The 21,965-nt window shown below is 53.3% G+C and overlaps 1 pseudogene; it reads right to left on the bottom strand.

Annotated features, from left to right (window-relative positions):
• Nucleotides 1–15,953: 15,953 nt before the first annotated feature.
• On the bottom strand, nucleotides 15,954–17,644 carry LOC142492214 (actin, cytoplasmic type 5-like; annotated as a pseudogene).
• Between the last annotated feature and the right edge of the window lie 4,321 nt (nucleotides 17,645–21,965).

Raw genomic sequence — 21,965 nt, 5'->3', positions numbered from 1 at the left:
CCACTCAGGTGGAGCGGTACGGCACAAGGCAAGAGGAGATGCCAGCTGGTATGGCACAAGGCAAGAGGGGATGCCATCTGGTACGGCACAAGGCAAGAGGGGATGCCAGCTGGTACGGCACAAGGCAAGAGGGGATGCTAGCTGGTACGGCACAAGGCAAGAGGGGATGCCAGCTGGTACGGCACAAGGCAAGAGGGGATGCCAGCTGGTACGGCACAAGGCAAGAGGGGATGCCAGCTTGTACGGCACAGGGCAAGAGGGGATGCCAGCTGGTATGGCACAGGGCAAGAGGGGATGCCAGCTGGTATGGCACAAGGCAAGAGGGGATGCCAGCTGGTATGGCACAAGGCAAGAGGGGATGCCAGCTGGTATGGCACAAGGGAAGAGGGGATGCCAGCTGGTATGGCACAGGGCAAGAGGGGATGCCAGCTGTTATGGCACAAGGCAAGAGGGGATGCCAGCTGGTATGGCACAAGGCAAGAGGGGATGCCAGCTGGTATGGAACAAGACAAGAGGGGATGCCAGCTGGTACGGCACAGGGCAAGAGGGGATGCCAGCTGGTACGGCACAAGGCAAGAGGGGATGCCAGCTGGTACGGCACAAGGCAAGAGGAGATGCCAGCTGGTACGGCACAAGGCAATAGGGGATGCCAGCTGGTATTGCACAAGGCAAGAGGGGATGCCAGCTGGTACGGCACAAGGCAAGAGGGGATACCAGCTGGTATGGCACAGGGCAAGAGGGGATGCCAGCTGGTACGGCACAAGGCAAGAGGGGATGCCAGCTGGTACGACACAAGGCAAGAGGGGATGCCAGCTTGTACGGCACAGGGCAAGAGGGGATGCCAGCTGGTATGGCACAGGGCAAGAGGGGATGCCAGCTGGTATGGCACAAGGCAAGAGGGGATGCCAGCTGGTATGGCACAAGGCAAGAGGGGATGCCAGCTGGTATGGCACAAGGGAAGAGGGGATGCCAGCTGGTATGGCACAGGGCAAGAGGGGATGCCAGCTGGTATGGCACAAGGCAAGAGGGGATGCCAGCTGGTATGGCACAAGGCAAGAGGGGATGCCAGCTGGTATGGAACAAGACAAGAGGGGATGCCAGCTGGTACGGCACAGGGCAAGAGGGGATGCCAGCTGGTACGGCACAAGGCAAGAGGGGATGCCAGCTGGTACGGCACAAGGCAAGAGGAGATGCCAGCTGGTACGGCACAAGGCAAGAGGGGATGCCAGCTGGTATTGCACAAGGCAAGAGGGGATACCAGCTGGTACGGCACAAGGCAAGAGGGGATACCAGCTGGTATGGCACAGGGCAAGAGGGGATGCCAGCTGGTATGGCACAAGGCAAGAGGAGATGCCAGCTGGTACGGCACAGGACAAGAGGGGATGCCAGCTGGTACGGCACAAGGCAAGAGGGGATGCCAGATGTTATGGCACAAGGCAAGAGGGGATGCCAGCTGGTACGGCACAAGGCAAGAGGGGATGCCAGATGTTATGGCACAAGGGAAGAGGGGATGCCAGCTGGTACGGCACAAGGCAAGAGGGGATGCCAGCTGGTATGGCACAGGGCAAGAGGGGATGCCAGCTGGTGCGGCACAAGGCAAGAGGGGATGCCAGCTGGTACGGCACAAGACAAGAGGGGATGCAAGCTGGTACGGCACAAGGCAAGAGGGGATGCCAGCTGGTACGGCACAAGACAAGAGGGGATGCCAGCTGGTACGGCACAAGGCAAGAGGGGATGCCAGCTGGTACGGCACAAGGCAAGAGGGGATGCCAGCTGGTACGGCACAAGGCAAGAGGGGATGCCAGCTGGTACGGCACAAGGCAAGAGGGGATGCCAGCTGGTACGGCACAAGGCAAGAGGGGATGCCAGCTGGTACGGCACAAGACAAGAGGGGATGACAGCTGGTACGGCACAAGACAAGAGGAGATGCCAGCTGGTACGGCACAAGGCAAGAGGGGATGCCAGCTGGTACGGCACAAGGGAAGAGGAGATGCCAGCTGGTACGGCACAGGGCAAGAGGGGATGCCAGCTGGTATGGCACAAGACAAGAGGGGATGCCAGCTGGTATGGCACAAGGCAAGAGGGGATGCCAGCTTGTACGGCACAAGGCAAGAGGTGATGCAAGCTGGTATGGCACAAGGCAAGAGGGGATGCCAGCTGGTATGGCACAAGGGAAGAGAGGATGCCAGCTGGTACGGCACAAGGCAAGAGGGGATGCCAGCTGGTATGGCACAGGTCAAGAGGGGATGCCAGCTTGTGCGGCACAAGGCAAGAGGGGATGCCAGCTGGTACGGCACAAGACAAGAGGGGATGCCAGCTGGTATGGCACAAGGCAAGAGGGGATGCCAGCTGGTACGGCACAAGATAAGAGGGGATGCCAGCTGTTACGGCACAAGGCAAGAGGGGATGCCAGCTGGTACGGCACAAGACAAGAGGGGATGCCAGCTTGGTACGGCACAAGACAAGAGGGGATGCCAGCTGGTATGGCACAAGACAAGAGGGGATGCCAGCTGGTACGGCACAAGGCAAGAGGGGATGCCAGCTGGTACGGCACAAGACAAGAGGGGATGACAGCTGGTACGGCACAAGACAAGAGGAGATGCCAGCTGGTGCGGCACATGGCAAGAGGGGATGCCAACTGGTATGGCACAGGGCAAGAGGGGATGACAGCTGGTGTGGCACATGGCAAGAGGGGATGCCAAATGGTATGGCACAAGGCAAGAGGGGATGACAGCTGGTGCGGCACATGGCAAGAGGGGATGCCAACTGGTATGGCACAGGGCAAGAGGGGATGACAGCTGGTGTGGCACATGGCAAGAGGGGATGCCAACTGGTATGGCAAAGGGCAAGAGGGGATGCCAGCTGGCACGGCACAAGGCAAGAGGTGATGCCAGCTGGTATGGCACAAGGCAAGAGGGGATGCCAGCTGGTATGGCACAAGGGAAGAGGGGATGCCAGCTGGTACGGCACAAGACAAGAGGGGATGCCAGCTGGTATGGCACAAGGGAAGAGGGGATGCCAGCTGGTACGGCACAAGGCAAGAGGGGATGCCAGCTGGTATGGCACAGGGCAAGAGGGGATGCCAGCTGGTGCGGCACAAGGCAAGAGGGGATGCCAGCTGGTACGGCACAAGACAAGAGGGGATGCCAGCTGGTATGGCACAAGGCAAGAGGGAATGCCAGCTGGCACGGCACAAGGCAAGAGGGGATGCCAGCTGGTATGGCACAGGGCAAGAGGGGATGCCAGCTGGTACGGCACAAGACAAGAGGGGATGCCAGCTGGTATGGCACAAGGCAAGAGGGGATGCCAGCTGGTACGGCACAAGACAAGAGGGGATGCCAGCTGGTACGGCACAAGGCAAGAGGGGATGCCAGCTGGTACGGCACAAGACAAGAGGGGATGCCAGCTGGTACGGCAAAAGACAAGAGGGGATGCCAGCTGGTATGGCACAAGACAAGAGGGGATGCCAGCTGGTACGGCACAAGGCAAGAGGGGATGCCAGCTGGTACGGCACAAGACAAGAGGGGATGCCAGCTGGTACGGCACAAGGCAAGAGGGGATGCCAGCTGGTACGGCACAAGGCAAGAGGGGATGCCAGCTGGTACGGCACAAGACAAGAGGGGATGACAGCTGGTATGGCACAAGACAAGAGGAGATGCCAGCTGGTACGGCACAAGGCAAGAGGGGATTCCAGCTGGTACGGCACAAGGCAAGAGGAGATGCCAGCTGGTACGGCACAGGGCAAGAGGGGATGCCAGCTGGTATGGCACAAGACAAGAGGGGATGCCAGCTGGTATGGCACAAGGCAAGAGGGGATGCCAGCTGGTACAGCACAAGGCAAGAGGTGATGCAAGCTGGTATGGCACAAGGCAAGAGGGGATGCCAGCTGGTATGGCACAAGGGAAGAGGGGATGCCAGCTGGTACGGCACAAGGTAAGAGGGGATGCCAGCTGGTACGGCACAAGACAAGAGGGGATGCCAGCTGGTATGGCACAAGGCAAGAGGGGATGCCAGCTGGTACGGCACAAGATAAGAGGGGATGCCAGCTGGTACGGCACAAGGCAAGAGGGGATGCCAGCTGGTACGGCACAAGACAAGAGGGGATGCCAGCTGGTACGGCACAAGACAAGAGGGGATGCCAGCTGGTATGGCACAAGACAAGAGGGGATGCCAGCTGGTACGGCACAAGGCAAGAGGGGATTCCAGCTGGTACGGCACAAGACAAGAGGGGATGCCAGCTGGTACTGCACAAGGCAAGAGGGGATGCCAGCTGGTACGGCACAAGGCAAGAGGGGATGCCAGCTGGTACGGCACAAGACAAGAGGGGATGACATCTGGTACGGCACAAGACAAGAGGAGATGCCAGCTGGTACGGCACAAGGCAAGAGGGGATGACAGCTGGTGCGGCACATGGCAAGAGGGGATGCCAACTGGTATGGCACAGGGCAAGAGGGGATGACAGCTGGTGCGGCACATGGCAAGAGGGGATGCCAACTGGTATGGCACAGGGCAAGAGGGGATGCCAGCTGGCACGGCACAAGGCAAGAGGGGATGCCAGCTGGTACGGCACAAGACAAGAGGAGATGCCAGCTGGTATGGCACAAGGCAAGAGGGGATGCCAGCTGGTATGGCACAGGGCAAGAGGGGATGCCAGCTGGTATGGCACAAGGCAAGAGGGGATGCCAGCTGGTACGGCACAGGACAAGAGGGGATGCCAGCTGGTACGGCACAAGGCAAGAGGGGACGCCAGCTGGTATGGCACAGGACAAGAGGGGATGCCAGCTGGTAAGGCACAAGGGAAGAGGGGATGCCAGCTGGTACGGCACAAGGCAAGAGGTGATGCCAGCTGGTATGGCACAAGGCAAGAGGGGATGCCAGCTGGTATGGCACAAGACAAGAGGGGATGCCAGCTGGTACGGCACAGGGCAAGAGGGGATGCCAGCTGGTACGGCACAAGGCAAGAGGGGATGCCAGCTGGTACGGCACAAGACAAGAGGGGATGCCAGCTGGTATGGCACAAGACAAGAGGGGATGCCAGCTGGTACGGCACAAGACAAGTTGGGATGCCAGCTGGTACGGCACAAGGCAAGAGGGGATGCCAGCTGGTACGGCACAAGACAAGAGGGGATGCCAGCTGGTACGGCACAAGGCAAGAGGGGATGCCAGCTGGTACGGCACAAGGCAAGAGGGGATGCCAGCTGGTACGGCACAAGACAAGAGGGGATGACAGCTGGTACGGCACAAGACAAGAGGAGATGCCAGCTGGTACGGCACAAGGCAAGAGGGGATGACAGCTGGAGCGGCACATGTCAAGAGGGGATGCCAACTGGTATGGCACAGGGCAAGAGGGGATGCCAGCTGGCACGGCACAAGGCAAGAAGGGATGCCAGCTGGTATGACACAAGACAAGAGGAGATGCCAGCTGGTACGGCACAAGGCAAGAGGAGATGCCAGCTGATACGGCACAAGGCAAGAGGGGATGACAGCTGGCACGGAACAAGGCAAGAGGGGATGCCAGCTGGTATGGCACAGGGCAAGAGGGGATGCCAGCTGGTACGGCACAAGGCAAGAGGGGATGCCAGCTGGTACGGCACAGGGCAAGAGGGGATGCCAGCTGGTACGGCACAAGGCAAGTGGGGATGCCAGCTGGTATGGCACAAGGCAAGAGGGGATGCCAGCTGGTATGGCACAAGGCAAGAGGTGATGCCAGCTGGTACGGCACAAGGCAAGAGGGGATGCCAGCTGGTATGGCACAAGGGAAGAGGGGATGCCAGCTGGTACGGCACAAGGCAAGAGGGGATGCCAGCTGGTATGGCACAGGGCAAGAGGGGATGCCAGCTGGTGCGGCACAAGGCAAGAGGGGATGCCAGCTGGTATGGCACAAGGCAAGAGGGGATGCCAGCTGGTACGGCACAAGACAAGAGGGGATGCCAGCTGGTACGGCACAAGGCAAGAGTGGATGCCAGCTGGTATTGCACAAGATAAGAGGGGATGCCAGCTGGTACGGCACAAGACAAGAGGGGATGACAGCTGGTACGGCACAAGACAAGAGGGGATGCCAGCTGGTACGGCACAAGGCAAGAGGGGATGCCAGCTGGTACGGCACAAGGCAAGAGGGGATGCCAGCTGGTACGGCACAAGGCAAGAGGGGATGCCAGCTGGTACGGCACAAGGCAAGAGTGGATGCCATCTGGTACGGCACAAGACAAGAGGGGATGACAGCTGGTACGGCACAAGACAAGAGGAGATGCCAGCTGGTACGGCACAAGGCAAGAGGGGATGACAGCTGGTGCGGCACATGGCAAGAGGGGATGCCAACTGGCATATTCAGCAATCCGTTGGCGGATTCTTAACGATCCATTGATTGGATTTGACAAATCCGTCCGCGGTGGCGGAATTGGCGGAGTGTATTGGTAATAATAACACAAATTGCACTTCTTGAAATTGATCCGCTGAAATCCGCGGACCGACGGAACCGGCCGATCCGCTGCGGATCCAGATCCGACCCCAAAATTTGCCCATCTCTACTCAGGAGCCAAAATGTCAGTAACACTTTGTGCCAATGGGAATTAAGGCGCTGAGATGACCAATACATTGCTAAATAAAAAGCATTAAAATACAACATAATTCATCATTTCTAGAGCCATAATAATGGCGATCCCCATGTGTTCATATCCTCTGCTTCCTGGCATGTTTAGAGGAAGACGGTAATTCTTGTGCATCGGTAAGTGGGACGGCCCCTTAAAGCACCAGGCCAGGTTGCCATTTTGTTACGTTATTACTGCAGCGCTTTATTTTTTCCTTACACAATGAAGTGTTTCTTGGAGTTTCTCAACCTGAGGGTGACTAACACATTTTGGTTTTCTACGGTCATCTGTTTACATAAATTAACTCAGATGCATAAATTTACAGGTGTAACTGCAATAGGTTTGTGACATTTCTTTAAGCCCCGTGTTGTTTGTTGGGAAAACAAGCTGGGCTAAGATAAAATGGTTCTATGGCGTGGACGCCATGTTTTGCAACTGTAACGGGTTCCCCACCCCCCAATCGCAGATTATACTGTGGGTGCGGAGAAACACACAATGTTACCATAGGTGTGGTGCATTACCTGGTGGCTCACAGGAGGGCTGAGCTTCCCTCACGGGGAACCTGGGGCAATTATACTAGAGGTACTTACTTACAACGATGCAGAGCCTCCACCTGCGATGGCTCCCACCAGAGGGGGAGTGGTTCCTCACAGGACAATACACAATAACCACGTAGAACAGATTGGATAAGAACTGGTGATTTTACTAACGAGCATATAGAGACAAGTAACATCAACACATAGCAACAAGGTTCCACCGCTAAGGGCAACCAGACTACGGCGTCTTACAGGATGCTAACGCTAACTTGCACCACGGCGGGTGCTCACACTTTATACGTCACGGCGGACGCTAACCTCTTAGGCGTCACGGCGGATGCTAACCTTTATGCGTCACGGCGGACGCTAACCTTTATACGTCACGGCGGACGCTAACACCTGCTCAGAGTGATCCCACCCCGTGTCCAGTAAACCCAACCCAATGTCTCGCACTCCCAAATCACATACAAGTGTGTGTGTGACTGTGCAGCCACTATGTCTGGTGATAGGCCTGGTTGGTGCACGTGAGGTAGTCGGTTACCTGCCCGGGCTCCAGCCACGGGTGCTGCTATACCACCGGGGTTGGATCGTCGTGATATCCTCCTACGCGTGGGGTGAATTCCAGCGTGGATAATATCACCGCAGCTCCACACCGTCTGTGCCTTGGCGAGGATATGTATGCTGCCCACAGGCCGCAGTCACTGCTGGCTTGGCCTCCATGAAGATAGTCCAGCTCTCTGTCAGTAACCGATCAATATTCTTGGTTCACTACTAATAACTAGATAATGGGGCAGAGTCCCTAACCTAGGGCCTGTCCCTACAACACTCAGCTAGGATGACTCAGGGTTATCTGGGGCCTAGGGGAGTGCTGGCCTAGTGCAGGGAGTCACTGACTCCTGCACCCTACCTCCTTCCCCTAGCTGCTCCTCTCACCAACTCACCAGCATGCTCCAAGCCCGCGAAATGTATCACTTTGTTGCCAGCAGAACTCCTGCAGCCCTATTTGCTCCGTGGCGTCATGGGGCCCTCCAGAGGCTCATGGGACTTGAAGTCCCTTTACAGAGCCCTCCTCTGATTGGCCAGGGCTTCGCGGGCTTTACTGTCTCTTCACTGCGCATGCGCAAACTCCCTGGAGTCTTCCCGGCGCTCCTAGTCCCTGCGCATGCGCGACGCATCTAACAATGGCGGCGCCCTGCTCCGCGAGCCGCCGGGGCCGCAGCAACACGACCGCGGCCTTAACAACGGCCCGATCACGTCCCCGGCAAGCGGCCCGATCGCGTCCCTGACAACCGGCCGCAGTTCTAGTTAACGCGCGGCTCGCGCACCAGTACCCCTCACTCCGTTGTACTCGGCGGCCCTGCGCAGCGGAAGGAGGGGGGTCAGTATGGCAAGGGGGACATGGTTACATCCTCCCCCTGGTAAAATCCCAACGTCCTCGCTTGGGACTCAAATCAATGTAACTATATACAGCAGTTATATAATGAAAATGCATTTGAAAACATAACTTAGCACATGCATGACTCTAAAGAATATTGCACAATTCCGTGAGCATCACAATCACAGATTGGATCTTGCTCCGAGAACACTGCTGAGCCGCATAATGGGGTGCCCCCATTTGATCATAGGTTACCCGAGTTGGAGGGTACCTGACTCTTTGGCTCCGTCAGAGCTGTTCTTCTGCAACTCCCTCGGGGGAGTAATAAGCACAGTCCTGAGGCTCAGCCTCTTCCCTTGAGGGGAGAAATGTCTCTGCACAGTCTCTGTTAGGCACAAAGCTCGGGCTCTGTGGATCCAAAGGCTGGCCTGTTGGTGCCACCTTAGTAGGCGTTGGCCTACGGGGCCCTTTACCCGTATCTCCTCCGGGAGAGACCCCTTCTGTGGAGCAGTCCCTTTGAGAGGGTCCTTCCATAGGATCTTCAGGAGTTTCAGAGTGGGTCTCGTTATTGACAGTCTCTTGACCCAGCACTGATACGTCGGGCTCACCGTTGAGCGGTGTGGTCAGTATCTCTGTCTCTTCATCTTCCACTTGTGGAATGGGGAGAAGATGATTACGGTGCCATACCTTCACCCGTCCGTCAGTGTCTTTGATGCGATAGACCGGGAGGCCAGGCATCTGGGATTCTATTTCATACACTCCATCTCTCCATCGGTCGGCTAATTTGTGTTTTCCCGGGACTCCGAGATTGCGAAGCAACACAGCATCCCCAGGAAGAAGTTCTCGATATTTGACCTGATGATCGTATCGCCTTTTATTATCAGCGTTCAGCTTAGCTGTAGCCTTCTCAGCCTGTCGATAGGCCTGCTGTAAGCTGTCTTTGAGCCTTTGCACGTATTTGAAATGGGTAGCGTTGTGTATCCCATCTGTCGAGACGCGAAGGCGCACATCCACTGGCAGTCTCGCCTCTCGCCCAAACATGAGGAAGTATGGGGAGAATCCAGTTGACTCGTGTCTGGTACAGTTATACGCATGCACCAAAGCCTCCACATGTCGACTCCATTCAGTTTTCTGAGCACTCTGCAGAGTTCCGAGCATGTCCAGTAAGGTTCGATTAAAGCCCTCGGGCAGTGCATCTCCTTCGGGGTGATACGGGGTTGTTCGTGACTTGGTGATGCTCAGCATTTTGAGTAGTTCTCTGATCAAGGTGCTCTCAAAGTCCCGCCCTTGGTCAGAGTGAAGGCGGTTGGGGAGACCATAGTGTACGAAGTACTTCTCCCATAATATTTTTGCAACTGTGATGGCTTTCTGATCTTTCATGGGGAAGGCCTGGGCATAACGGGTGTAATGGTCTGTGATGACCAACACGTTGCATATTCCCCGGCTATCAGGCTCAATGCACAGAAAGTCCATACACACAAGGTCCATGGGGCTAGAACTTTTTAGATGGCCCATGGGGGCTGCTCGAGTAGGCAGGGTCTTGCGCTGTATACACCTGGTACAACAGCGACAGTGTCGTTCAACGGCCTCTCGCATATTGGGCCAGAAAAAGCGATCTCTGACCAACCCAAAGGTCTTTTCTATCCCAAGATGTCCATGATCATCATGTAGGGACCTCAACACCAGGTATTGTAAGTTCTTAGGGAGAACTAGTTGTCGCCTATCCGGGTGGTTGTGGTATTGCACCACCCGATATAGTAAGCCATTGTCTATTTCAAATTTTTCCCATTCCCGCATGAGCAAAGCCACTAAGTCATTTGGTGCACGCTTCAGAAGGGTGGGATTCCTCCGGGCAACGGCTTGTCGGATGATACTGACAACAGGATCTCGTATTTGATAGTCTACCAGATCTTTCCACCGTAACACCTTGTCATGCGTGATGTTCATCCCTTTTGGGTCGCAGTAGGCGGCTGGGAAAGCCTGCGACCGGCATCCCAATGAGTCGGCCACTCTTAATTCTGAAAAGGCCACTTGGTCGTGGACGATGGCGGCCATGCTACACATAGCTCGTACTCTGGGTCCTGGGAGTTCTTCCCATTCCTCATCGTCCGGAATAGCACATAACCCGGGCCGTCTGGATAGAGCATCAGCCCCTATATTCAAAGGTCCCGGCTTATACTTCATGGAGAAACTGTAGTTGCTTAGGGCGGCCAGCCAGCGGTGTCCGGCGGTGTCCAATTTGGCCGAGATGTTGACGTATGTGAGTGGATTGTTATCCGTCCTTACCTCGAAGGCAACACCGTACAAGTAATCATGGAGCTTCTCGGTGATAGCCCACTTGAGAGCCAGAAACTCCAACTTGTGGACAGGGTACCACTGTTCACTGGGGGTCAGACTGCGACTGATGTAGGCGACAGGCCGAAGGCCCTCGGGGTGCTTCTGGTGCAGGACGGCGCCCAGTCCATTGAGACTGGCATCCACATGCAGAACGTATGGTTGTTCGGGATCAGCATACGCAAGCACCGGTGCTTCGGTCAGACATTTCTTCACATTTCTTCAATTTCGAGAAGGCCTGTTCGCACTCAGACGTCCATTTATCGCCAAACGGTTAGCGAGCCGATACAGTCTTCCTCCCGGTTTCTTCGGGGTATATCTTCAACAGATTGTTCAGGGGTTTCGCCTTACTAGAGTATCCTTCCACGAACCGACGGTAGTACCCGCAGAATCCCAGGAAGGATCGCAGCTCCGTGACATTCTCGGGACGAGGCCAGTTCATGACTGCTTCTACCTTGGCGGGGTCGGTGGCGATCCCTTGGGCGGACACGATGTGTCCCACGTAGGTTACTGAGGTATGGCAAAACCGACACTTGTCTAGGGACAATTTCAGCCCTTCATTCCCCAGACGGTCTATCACTTTAAGTAACCGCTCTTCGTGCTCTTCTAGAGTTCTTCCGAAGACAATGATGTCATCCAAGTATACAAGACACTCCCGCGGGCTCATGTCTCCGATAGTCTTCTCCATCAGCCTTTGGAAGGTAGCAGGTGCCCCACATATACCTTGGGGCATACGGGTAAACTGGTAGAATCCCAAGTGGCAGACGAAAGCTGTTTTCTCCTGGTCTTCCGCAGTCATAGGCACCTGATAGTACCCGGATCGGAGGTCGAGCACGCTAAACCATTGACTTCCATTCAGCGCATTCAGGATCTCTTCAATGCGCGGAAGGTTGTACTGATCTGGTATAGTACGATTGTTCAGGGTTCGATAGTCGACACACAGTCACACGGACCCGTTCTTTTTCCGCACCACCACTATGGGGGACGTATAGGGTCCCCGGCACTCCGTCACAATCCCAGCGGTCTCCATGTCTTGTATGGCGTTCCTCACATAGTCCACATCACGCGGGGCAATGCGACGTGAGCGTTCCCGGAACGGAGTGGCATCGGTCAGTCGAATGGTATGTTGGGCACTGCGACTGCACCCCACATCCATCTCACTCGTGGAGAACACATGTCGTCGTTGGAGCAGCTGGGTTGTCAGCCGTTCTTTACACTTGCTAGACAGCGTCGTCTCAACGAAATCGAAATCCAGATCGACTAACCGCTCCTCCACGGCCGCCTTCACCTGAGGCGTGGTTTCTACAGGGCTGACTGGATATATGCAACCCAACTTCTGGTCGGCATCAAATTCCATCGGGAAGGGGGAGAGATTCTGCACATACACGTGGGTTCATAGAGGGATCTTAGCCATCCACTCCTTCACTTCAGGTAGTACCCTATACCCTCTCTGAACCTCATCTTCTTCAGGCGCATTCTCCAGAGAGAACAGCTGGTCGCTCTCATCTCGTTCGGGATAACAACACCATCCTTTGCACTCCCCCTGGTAATATGGTTGTCAGTCCGCGTTGACGGTTGTAGAGATCCCCGTGGCGCTCCATGGCGTATACCCGTTTGCACTCTTCTCGTAGGACCGGATCTAGGAGAGAGGTGGCTAGCGGCAACTCGTTAGTCTCTTTCAGATATGCTCGGATCACCGCTTGTACTATATCCGCTTTGGTGCACCAAGATGATCGGGTACTTGTACTGGTCTTGGGGCTCCGGACAGACCAGGGCCGCCACCTGCATGGGGTGTCTCTTGCCAGTGTTTAGCTGGGGTATTTCTATTTCGACCTTTACAATCCCATCGATAGGGTAGTCTTCGTTGCTTAGCCCCCGTACCTTTACATGATCGGCCGCTCTCAGGGGGCAGTGTCTGAGGTGCTGGTCATAGAACGGGCGGTATATAATAGTCACTTGTGATCCCCAGTAGTGCCGCACATAGATCCCTTCCAGTAACACCCGTACTATAGCTGCGGGGCCTACTTGGCTAAGGGCTTCCCGGGTGTAGACATCATCCCCGGTGCTGGCGTCAGCAGGGACATCGGTGGCTCCCGAAGGGGTTTCCGGGCCCGACTCGGCAGTTTGTACTAGGCATACCATCGACCGGGCTGGGTTTCTTCTGTCGGGCGGTTTTTCTTCTGGGGAGTCCTCCCTCTCCGGGCAGTTGTAAGAGACGTGGCCCTTTTTCCCGCAGTTGTAGCAAACTACTTCGCGACGATCAGGACGCCCCTTGTATGCAGAGGATGACCTCTCAGGAACACGACTTTCCCTGGCAGGCGGCTTGTGAGTCGCTTCTTCCTCTGGGGTGGAAGATTTCTTACCCTTCGAGGCAGCGGGAACCGCGGGGTCACCCTTGATGGTAGCTTTGGATTTCTTTGGTTCATGGAAATGTCGCTGCACTTCGTATCCTCGGATGTACTCCAGTAATTCTCCGTACTTGGGGGGTATTACAGCGGTCGGTGCAGCCCGCATCATTATAGCTATGTTGTGATCCGGTAGCGATCCCTTTAGTAACTGTTTGAGTCGGTATCGATCCGCCTCGGCCGCGGAAATTATATGTTTGTCCAGAAGAGTCCCCAGGGATAGCTGTAGATCGCAAACGAAGGCCGATAAATCCTGTCCTTCCTTTTGGCGAAGAGCTTTGAACTGAGCCATTAGTTCATCCTCGTCGTCGTTTCGAGCAAAGGACTGGATCAGCATTTCTACTAGTTCCTGGGCAGTAACTTCTCCCTCCACGCTTCGGTGAGTCCGTGCCAACCGGGCGGCGGGGCCTCGGAGGCACTCGACCAGCCTTTGTCTTTTGCTGGCTTCAGAACACGACCACTCCGCTTTGGCGGGGAGCGTATGTTCCCTCCAGGCCTCGATCCCTTCTTCTCCCGCTGGAGTCGGCAGAATCCCAGAAAAAGCTTTTAGTTTCCGGTAGTGCTGGGCTTGGATCGAGATGGTGACATCTTCTACTAGTTGGGAGGCGATCAGATTCAAGGAAAAGTCGCCACTGCTGTGTCCAGCTCCTACACTAGGCATGTTTGAAGGCCCGCCACCGGACCGTCTATCAGGAGTAGGTGAGGTGGGTGGGCGTCCCGCCCAGCTGCGGTTCCCCCCGATACCGCTCGGGGTGAAGGAGACCTTGGGGGGGCCCGTCCATTGAGGAGTACTGGCGGCCCAGTGGCTCGCGCTTGGTCCAGTGGGTGTGGGCGCGTCGTCAGGGGCCTGGGTGTCAGGATAGATCATGATACAGTCCTCTGTAGAGGGCTCGGGTAGGTTCAATACAAGCGGGACAGTCTCTGAACATATGTCATGGGTGGTGGCCATAAGGTAGGTGGTTTTTCGACCAGCGACCCCCAGTTTAAAGTCTATCAGCCGGGCAGTGGCTAGTCCCGGGCAGTCCCGTACTTGGGTGCGTACAATGTAACAGTCCGTGTCGGTGGGTACTCCCGCCACTGCAACCACGCGCCTTGGGGACACGCAGCGCGCTAAGGCCCAGTCATGGACGTCTTGCTTTGACGGCACGGACATGATGAAAAATATGAATTGGACAAATTTGGAAAAATGAAAACAGGGCACCCCAGGGTGATCTCAGCAGCGCCTCCAAATGTAACGGATTTCCCCCCCCCCAATCGCAGATTATACTGTGGGTGCGGAGAAACACACAATGTTACCATAGGTGTGGTGCATTACCTGGTGGCTCACAGGAGGGCTGAGCTTCCGCCACGGGGAACCTGGGGCAATTATACTAGGGGTACTCACTTACAACGATGCAGCGCCTCCACCTGCGATGGCTCCCACCAGAGGGGGAGCGGTTCCTCGCAGGACAATACACAATAACCACGTAGAACAGATTGGATAACAACTGGTGATTTTACTAACGAGCATATAGAGACAAGTAACATCAACACATAGCAACAAGGTTCCCCCGCTAAGGGCAACCAGACTACGGCGTCTTACAGGATGCTAACGCTAACTTGCACCACGGCGGGTGCCCACACTTTATACGTCACGGCAGACGCTAAGCTCTTAGGTGTCACGGCGGACGCTAACCTTTATGCGTCACGGCGGACGCTAACACCTCCACAGAGTGATCCCACCCCGTGTCCAGTAAACCCAACCCAATGTCTCGCACTCCCAAATCACATACAAGTGTGTGTGTGACTGCGCAGCCACTATGTCTGGTGATAGGCCTGGTTGGTGCACGTGAGGTAGTGGGTTACCTGCCCGGGCTCCAGCCACGGGTGCTGCTATACCACCGGGGTTGGATCGTCGTGATATCCTCCTACGCGTGGGGTGAATTCCGGCGTGGATAATATCACCGCAGCTCCACACCGTCTGTGCCTTGGCGAGGATATGTATGCTGCCCGCAGGCCGCAGTCACTGCTGGCTTGGCCTCCGTGAAGATAGTCCAGCTCTCTGTCAGTAACCGATCAATATTCTTGGTTCACTACTAATAACTAGATAATGGGGCAGAGTCCCTAACCTAGGGCTTGTCCCTACAACACTCAGCTAGGATGACTCAGGGTTATCTGGGGCCTAGGGGAGTGCTGGCCTAGTGCAGGGAGTCACTGACTCCTGCACCCTACCTCCTTCCCCTAGCTGCTCCTCTCACCAACTCACCAGCATGCTCCAAGCCCGCGAAATGTATTACTTTGTTGCCAGCAGAACTCCTGCAGCCCTATTGGCTCCCTGGCGTCATGGGGCCCTCCAGAGGCTCATGGGACTTGAAGTCCCTTTACAGAGCCCTCCTCTGATTGGCCAGGGCTTCGCGGGCTTTACTGTCTCTTCACTGCGCATGCGCGAACTCCCTGGAGTCTTCCCGGCGCTCCTAGTCCCTGCGCATGCGCAACGCATCTAACAATGGTGGCGCCCTGCTCCGCGAGCCGCCGGGGCTGCAGCAACGCGACCGCGGCCTTAACAACGGCCCGATCGCGTCCCCGGTAACTGGCCCGATCACGTCCCTGACAACCGACCGCAGTTCTAGTTAACGCGCGGCTCGCACACCAGTACCCCTCACTCCCTCGTACTCGGCGACCCTGCGCAGCGGAAGGAGGGGGGGCAGTATGGCAAGGGGGACCTGGTTACACAACCTTACTAGAAAGTGTGGCATGACAGAAGTGACAATTCATTCATGTACTCTTACCAGCCTCGGATGTGAAACACTGGAATATTAAACGCTCAGTAGATGTTGGGAAGCCTAACCTCAGATACCCTGTACACATCTCCAGCCTTGACTCCTCCCAGAAGAGCTACGAATAACTTAAGGGGAGAAGTGTCATTATTCCCAATACTGACGCAGATCGGCAGCCTTTCACAGAAGTGCTTCTTTTTACGCAAGACGTTGGTTTAAATGTCACCCAGACTGCTATCCCCACCAGGATTTGTATCAGAAGTGTGTACAGGGTACGGTATGCTAGCATTGACACCAAAGGAATGGGTTGAGGAGAGAGGTCAAAGTCTTGCATTATAAAATCCCAAACAAGTTGTGACTTAAAGATGTCTCACATTCCCAGGGCAAGTTCGTTTGGAAGTTGCCTCTATTCCAGTTTCACGAGGCTAGCATGAGGCGTACACATTTGCCAAGGCAAATTAATACTTTGAAGAACTCATGCAGCAAATGCTACGCATCTGCTACCAGTCCATTTAGAAGCATTTGTGGTGGACAATGAATGGGCCGGACTCATCGTATTTCTGCTTGCTGATCCACATCTTATCCACATCTTATGGAAGGTAGAGAGTGAGGCCAGGATGGAGCCACCAATCCAGACAGAGTATTTGCGCTCAGGTAGGGCAATAATCTTGATTTTCATTGTGCTGGGAGCCAGGGAAGTGATTTCCTTCTGCATTCCTTCAGCAATTGCAGGGTACATTGTGCTACCTCCAGACAGTGTTGGCGTACAGGTCCTTACGGATGTCGACATCCCACTTCATGATGGAGTTGAAAGTAGTCTCATGGATGCCGCAGAATTCCATACCCAAGAAGGAAGACTGGAAGAGGGCCTCTGGATACCTACAGTAAGCCTCTTGTTTCCGATTATGATGACCTGACTGTCAGGCAGTTCGTAGTTCTTCTCCAGGGAGGAAGAGGAAGCAGCGGTGGCCATTTCCTGTTCAAAGTCAAGGGCAACATAGAGAGCTTCTCCTTGATGTCTCACACAATTTCCCTCTCAGCTATTGTAGTGAAGCCATAGCCTCTCTCGGTCAAGATCTTCATGAGGTAGTCTGTCAGGTCATGACCAGCCAAGTTCAGATGCAGGATAGCGTGAGGCAAGGCATAACCCTCGTAGATGGGCACTGTGTGGGTGACACCATCACCAGAGTCCATAACGATACCTGTGGTACGACCAAAAGCATACAGATAAAGCATAGCCTCGATGGCAACATACATGGCTGGAGTGTTGAAGGTCTCAAACATGATCTGTGTCATCTTTTCTCTGTTGGCCTTGAGGTTCAGGGGGGCTTCTGTGAGCAGAACTGGGTGTTCTTCAGGGGCCACACGAAGCTCATTGTAGAATGTGTGATGCCAGATTTTCTCCATGTCATCCAAGTTTGTGACAATGCCGTATTCAATGGGTACTTTAGAGTCAAGATACCTCTCTTACTCTGGGCCTCATCACCTACAAACCTGTCCTTCGGACCCATGCCAACCATGACACCCTGATGTCTTGGGCGACCAACAATAGAGGGGAATACAGCACGGGCAGCATCATCCCAGCAATGCCGGCTTTGCACATACCAGAGCCATTGTCAATGACGAGTGCTGCAATCTCTTCATCTGCCATGTTTATTTACTCAAAGCTGCTGGAGTTCCTTAAAGCGGAGGACGGATGTGTAATTGTTATGGGAGAGAGAGCTGAAGGAAGGTGCTGACAGGTCCGCTGCCGCCGGCTGGATGAGACATTTTTTTTTTCATTGTTTTTTTCCCCTTTAATGTGTTTTTCAATACAATCCACACAATGATAAGTAATTAGCTAAGTTGTCGATCGATTAGTTCTCCTGTGATCAATCGGCGAAGGTTCGGCTCGGGGGGTTCACTAAATGGCTGTGCAGCAGAAAAGGACCAAAGATGCAAAGTTCTGTGGGGAAGATCAGTTGACCAGGCAATCACTAGATACAACAGGTGTACTTCTAGAGAGAGGCCAGGGCTCAAAAAGGGTTGTACCAGAGTCTGTTTCAGTAGAGGAAGGGGATGTGACTATGTAAATGGTTGCTATAGAAACCAAAAATGCTTGTTACATTATAATACATTAAAAATGTCATTCAGAGTGGTTTAAAAAAAATGCTACAAGTATTTTCTCATAGCACAGAACGGATTTTTTTTTTTTTAAAAACACACGTGGGATATTGCCTGGTCTGCAGCTTTATGGTCTGTGCGGACAGCTGACTTTGCCTTCCTTCTGTCTGAGGTTCGAGCTAACCCCAAATGTTCCAGCAGTTTATGGGAGGCAGAGAAGTCCGATATGTGTTTGAATCACCTGTTGGTGAGAGAGATAGTGAATGTCGTGGGGCATCTCTCGCGCACGCAGCACTACATACACGGTGTATCTTGTACCTCCACACGCCTACAGGACGTATTTGCTTTGAACAAGTGCATCGTCTCCCATGTAACCCAAGGCGCCCTTCCTGCTGCGTTTGTTTATATTTGTTTTTCCGATTCCTCCTTTTCTTAACGAGCTCCTGTGCAGGAGCGTACGTCAGTCCTCGCCCCGGGCCTGGCCGCTCTGAAGGACGTTGAAAGGAGTTTGCTGACCGGAGAAAACACGCAGCAGAGAAGTCTCGTGTTCTGCAAAGCAAAGAGACGAAATGTGGCGTTATGACATGTGACCTCGCCTTTAACTCCCGCACTGCCAGTACAATGACACCTCAGGCAGCAAAAGAGTTAACCCCCGGGGGGTTCTCACCTGCGTTCCTCAAGACCCCGAACAGGTCAGGTTTTCAGGATATCCCTGCTTCAGCACAGGTGGCTCAATCAGTGGCACTTCCCCATTCAAACCCTCTACTCCGTCCCGCAAGGAGCAGCCACTCTACCTTTTGTCCCTCATTCCCTCTAGAGTGTAAGCTCTCCGGATCGGGGCTCTCATTACCTTCTGTGTCTGTCAGCGCGTGTTTGTCCTTATTTCTCTGGCGGTTACATCCCTCTGTAACCCCCGCTGTACCACGCTACGGTATGTGACAGCGCTTTACAAATACATGCCAATAAGGATACATACTTCTCTCTCCTTAGTAACCACCTACTACATAGTAAGTGGAGTAATAGAGGTAGGGTACTGTATGGTAAGTGGGGTAATAGAGGTAGGGTTCTGCACAGTAAGTGGAGTAATAGAGGTAGGGTACTGTATGGTAAGTGGAGTAATAGAGGTAGGGTACTATACGGTAAGTGGAGTAATAGAGGTAGGGACTGTATGGTAAGTGGAGTAATAGAGGTAGGGTACTGTACGGTAAGTGGAGTAATAGAGGTAGGGTACTGTACGGTAAGTGGAGTAATAGAGGTAGGGTACTGTACGGTAAGTGGAGTAATAGAGGTAGGGTACTGTACGGTAAGTGGAGTAATAGAGGTAGGGTACTGTACGGTAAGTGGAGTAAAAGAGGTAGGGTACTGCACAGTAAGTGGAGTAATAGAGGTAGGGTACTGTACGGTAAGAGGAGTAATAGAGGTAGGGTACTGCATGGTAAGTGGAGTAATAGAGGTAGGGTCCTGCATGGTAAGTGGAGTAATAGAGGTAGGGTACTGTACTGTAAGAGGAGTATTAGAGGTAGGTTACTGTATAGTAAGAATGAGTAACAGAGGTAGGGTACTGCACGGTAAGCGGAGTAATTGAGGTATGGTACTGTACAGTAAGTGGAGTAATAGAGGTAAGGTACTGTACGGTAAGTGGAGTAATAGAGGTAGGGTACTGCACGGTAAGTGGAGTAATAGAGGTAGAGTACTGTACGGTAAGAGGAGTATTAGAGGTAGGGTACTGTACGGTAAGAAGAGTAATAGAGATAGAGTACTGCACGGTAAGTGGAGTAATAGAGGTAGGGTACTGTACGGTAAGTGGAGTAATAGAGGTAGGGTACTACATGGTAAGTGGAGTAATAGAGGTAGGGTACTGTACGGTAAGTGGAGTAATAGAGGTAGGGTACTGTACGGTAAGTGGAGTAATAGAGGTAGGGTACTGTACGGTAAGTGGAGTAATAGAGGTAGGGTACTGTACGGTAAGGGGAGTAAAAGAGGTAGGGTACTGCACAGTAAGTGGAGTAATAGAGGTAGGGTACTGTACGGTAAGTGGAGTAATAGAGGTAGGGTACTGTACGGTAAGTGGAGTAATAGAGGTAGGGTACTGCACAGTAAGTGGAGTAATAGAGGTAGGGTACTGTATGGTAAGTGGAGTAATAGAGGTAGGGTTCTGCACAGTAAGCGGAGTAATAGAGGTAGGGTACTGTACGGTAAGTGGAGTAATAGAGGTAGGGTACTGTACGGTAAGTGGAGTAATAGAGGTAGGGTACAGCACAGTAAGTGGAGTAATAGAGGTAGGGTACTGTATGGTAAGTGGAGTAATAGAGGTAGGGTACTTTACGGTAAGTGGAGTAATAGAGGTAGGGTACTGTACGGTAAGTGGAGTAATAGAGGTAGGGTACTGTACGGTAAGTGGAGTAATAGAGGTAGGGTACTGTATGGTAAGTGGAGTAATAGTGGTAGGGTACAGTACGGTAAGCGGAGTAATAGAGGTAGGGTACTGTATAGTAAGTGGAGTAATTTAGGTAGGGTACTGTACGGTAAGAGGAGTAATAGGGGTAGGGTACTGTACGGTAAGTGGAGTAATAGAGGTAGGGTACTGTACGGTAAGTGGAGTAATAGAGGTAGGGTACTGTACGGTAAGTGGAGTAATAGAGGTAGGGTACTGTACGGTATGTGGAGTAATAGAGGTAGGGTACTGTACGGTAAGTGGAGTAATAGAGGTAGGGTACTGTACGGTAAGTGGAGTAATAGAGGTAGGTTACTGTATAGTAAGAATGAGTAATAGACATAGGGTACTGTACGGTAAGAGGAGTAATAGAGGTAGGGTACTGTTCGGTAAGTGGAGTAATAGACGTTGGTTACTGCACGGTAAGTGGAGTAATAGAGGTATGGTACTGTACGGTAAGTGGAGTAATAGAGGTAGGGTACTGTACTGTAAGTGGAGTAATAGACATAGGGTACTGCACGGTAAGTGGAGTAATAGAGGTAGGGTACTGTACGGTAAGTGGAGTAATAGAGGTAGGGTACTGTACGGTAAGTGGAGTAATAGAGGTAGGGTACTGTACGGTAAGTGGAGTAAAAGAAGTAGGGTACTGCACAGTAAGTGGAGTAATAGAGGTAGGGTACTGTACGGTAAGAGGAGTAATAGAGGTAGGGTACTGTACGGAAAGTGGAGTAATAGAGGTAGGGTACTGCATGGTAAGTGGAGTAATAGAGGTAGAGTACTGTACGGTAAGAGGAGTATTAGAGGTAGGGTACTGTACGGTAAGAAGAGTAATAGAGGTAGGGTACTACATGGTAAGTGGAGTAATAGAGGTAGGGTACTGTACTGTAAGAGGAGTATTAGAGGTAGGTTACTGTATAGTAATAATGAGTAATAGAGGAGGGTACTGCACGGTAAGCGGAGTAATAGAGGTATGGTACTGTACAGTAAGTGGAATAATAGAGGTAAGGTACTGTACGGTAAGTGGAGTAATAGAGGTAGGGTACTGCACGGTAAGTGGAGTAATAGAGGTAGAGTACTGTACGGTAAGAGGAGTATTAGAGGCAGGGTACTGTACGGTAAGAAGATTAATAGAGATAGAGTACTGCACGGTAAGTGGAGTAATAGAGGTAGGGTACTGTACGGTAAGTGGAGTAATAGAGGTAGGGTACTACATGGTAAGTGGAGTAATAGAGGTAGGGTACTGTACGGTAAGTGGAGTAATAGAGGTAGGGTACTGTACGGTAAGTGGAGTAATAGAGGTAGGGTACTGTACGGTAAGAGGAGTATTAGAGGTAGGGTACTGTACGGTAAGAAGAGTAATAGAGGTAGGGTACTGTACGGTAAGTGGAGTAATAGAGGTAGGGTACTGTACGGTAAGAGGAGTAATAGAGGTAGG

This window comes from Ascaphus truei, chromosome 4 (genome assembly GCF_040206685.1).
Source record: "Ascaphus truei isolate aAscTru1 chromosome 4, aAscTru1.hap1, whole genome shotgun sequence".
NCBI lineage: Eukaryota > Metazoa > Chordata > Amphibia > Anura > Ascaphidae > Ascaphus > Ascaphus truei.
This window is presented reverse-complemented; position numbering and strand designations above follow the sequence as displayed.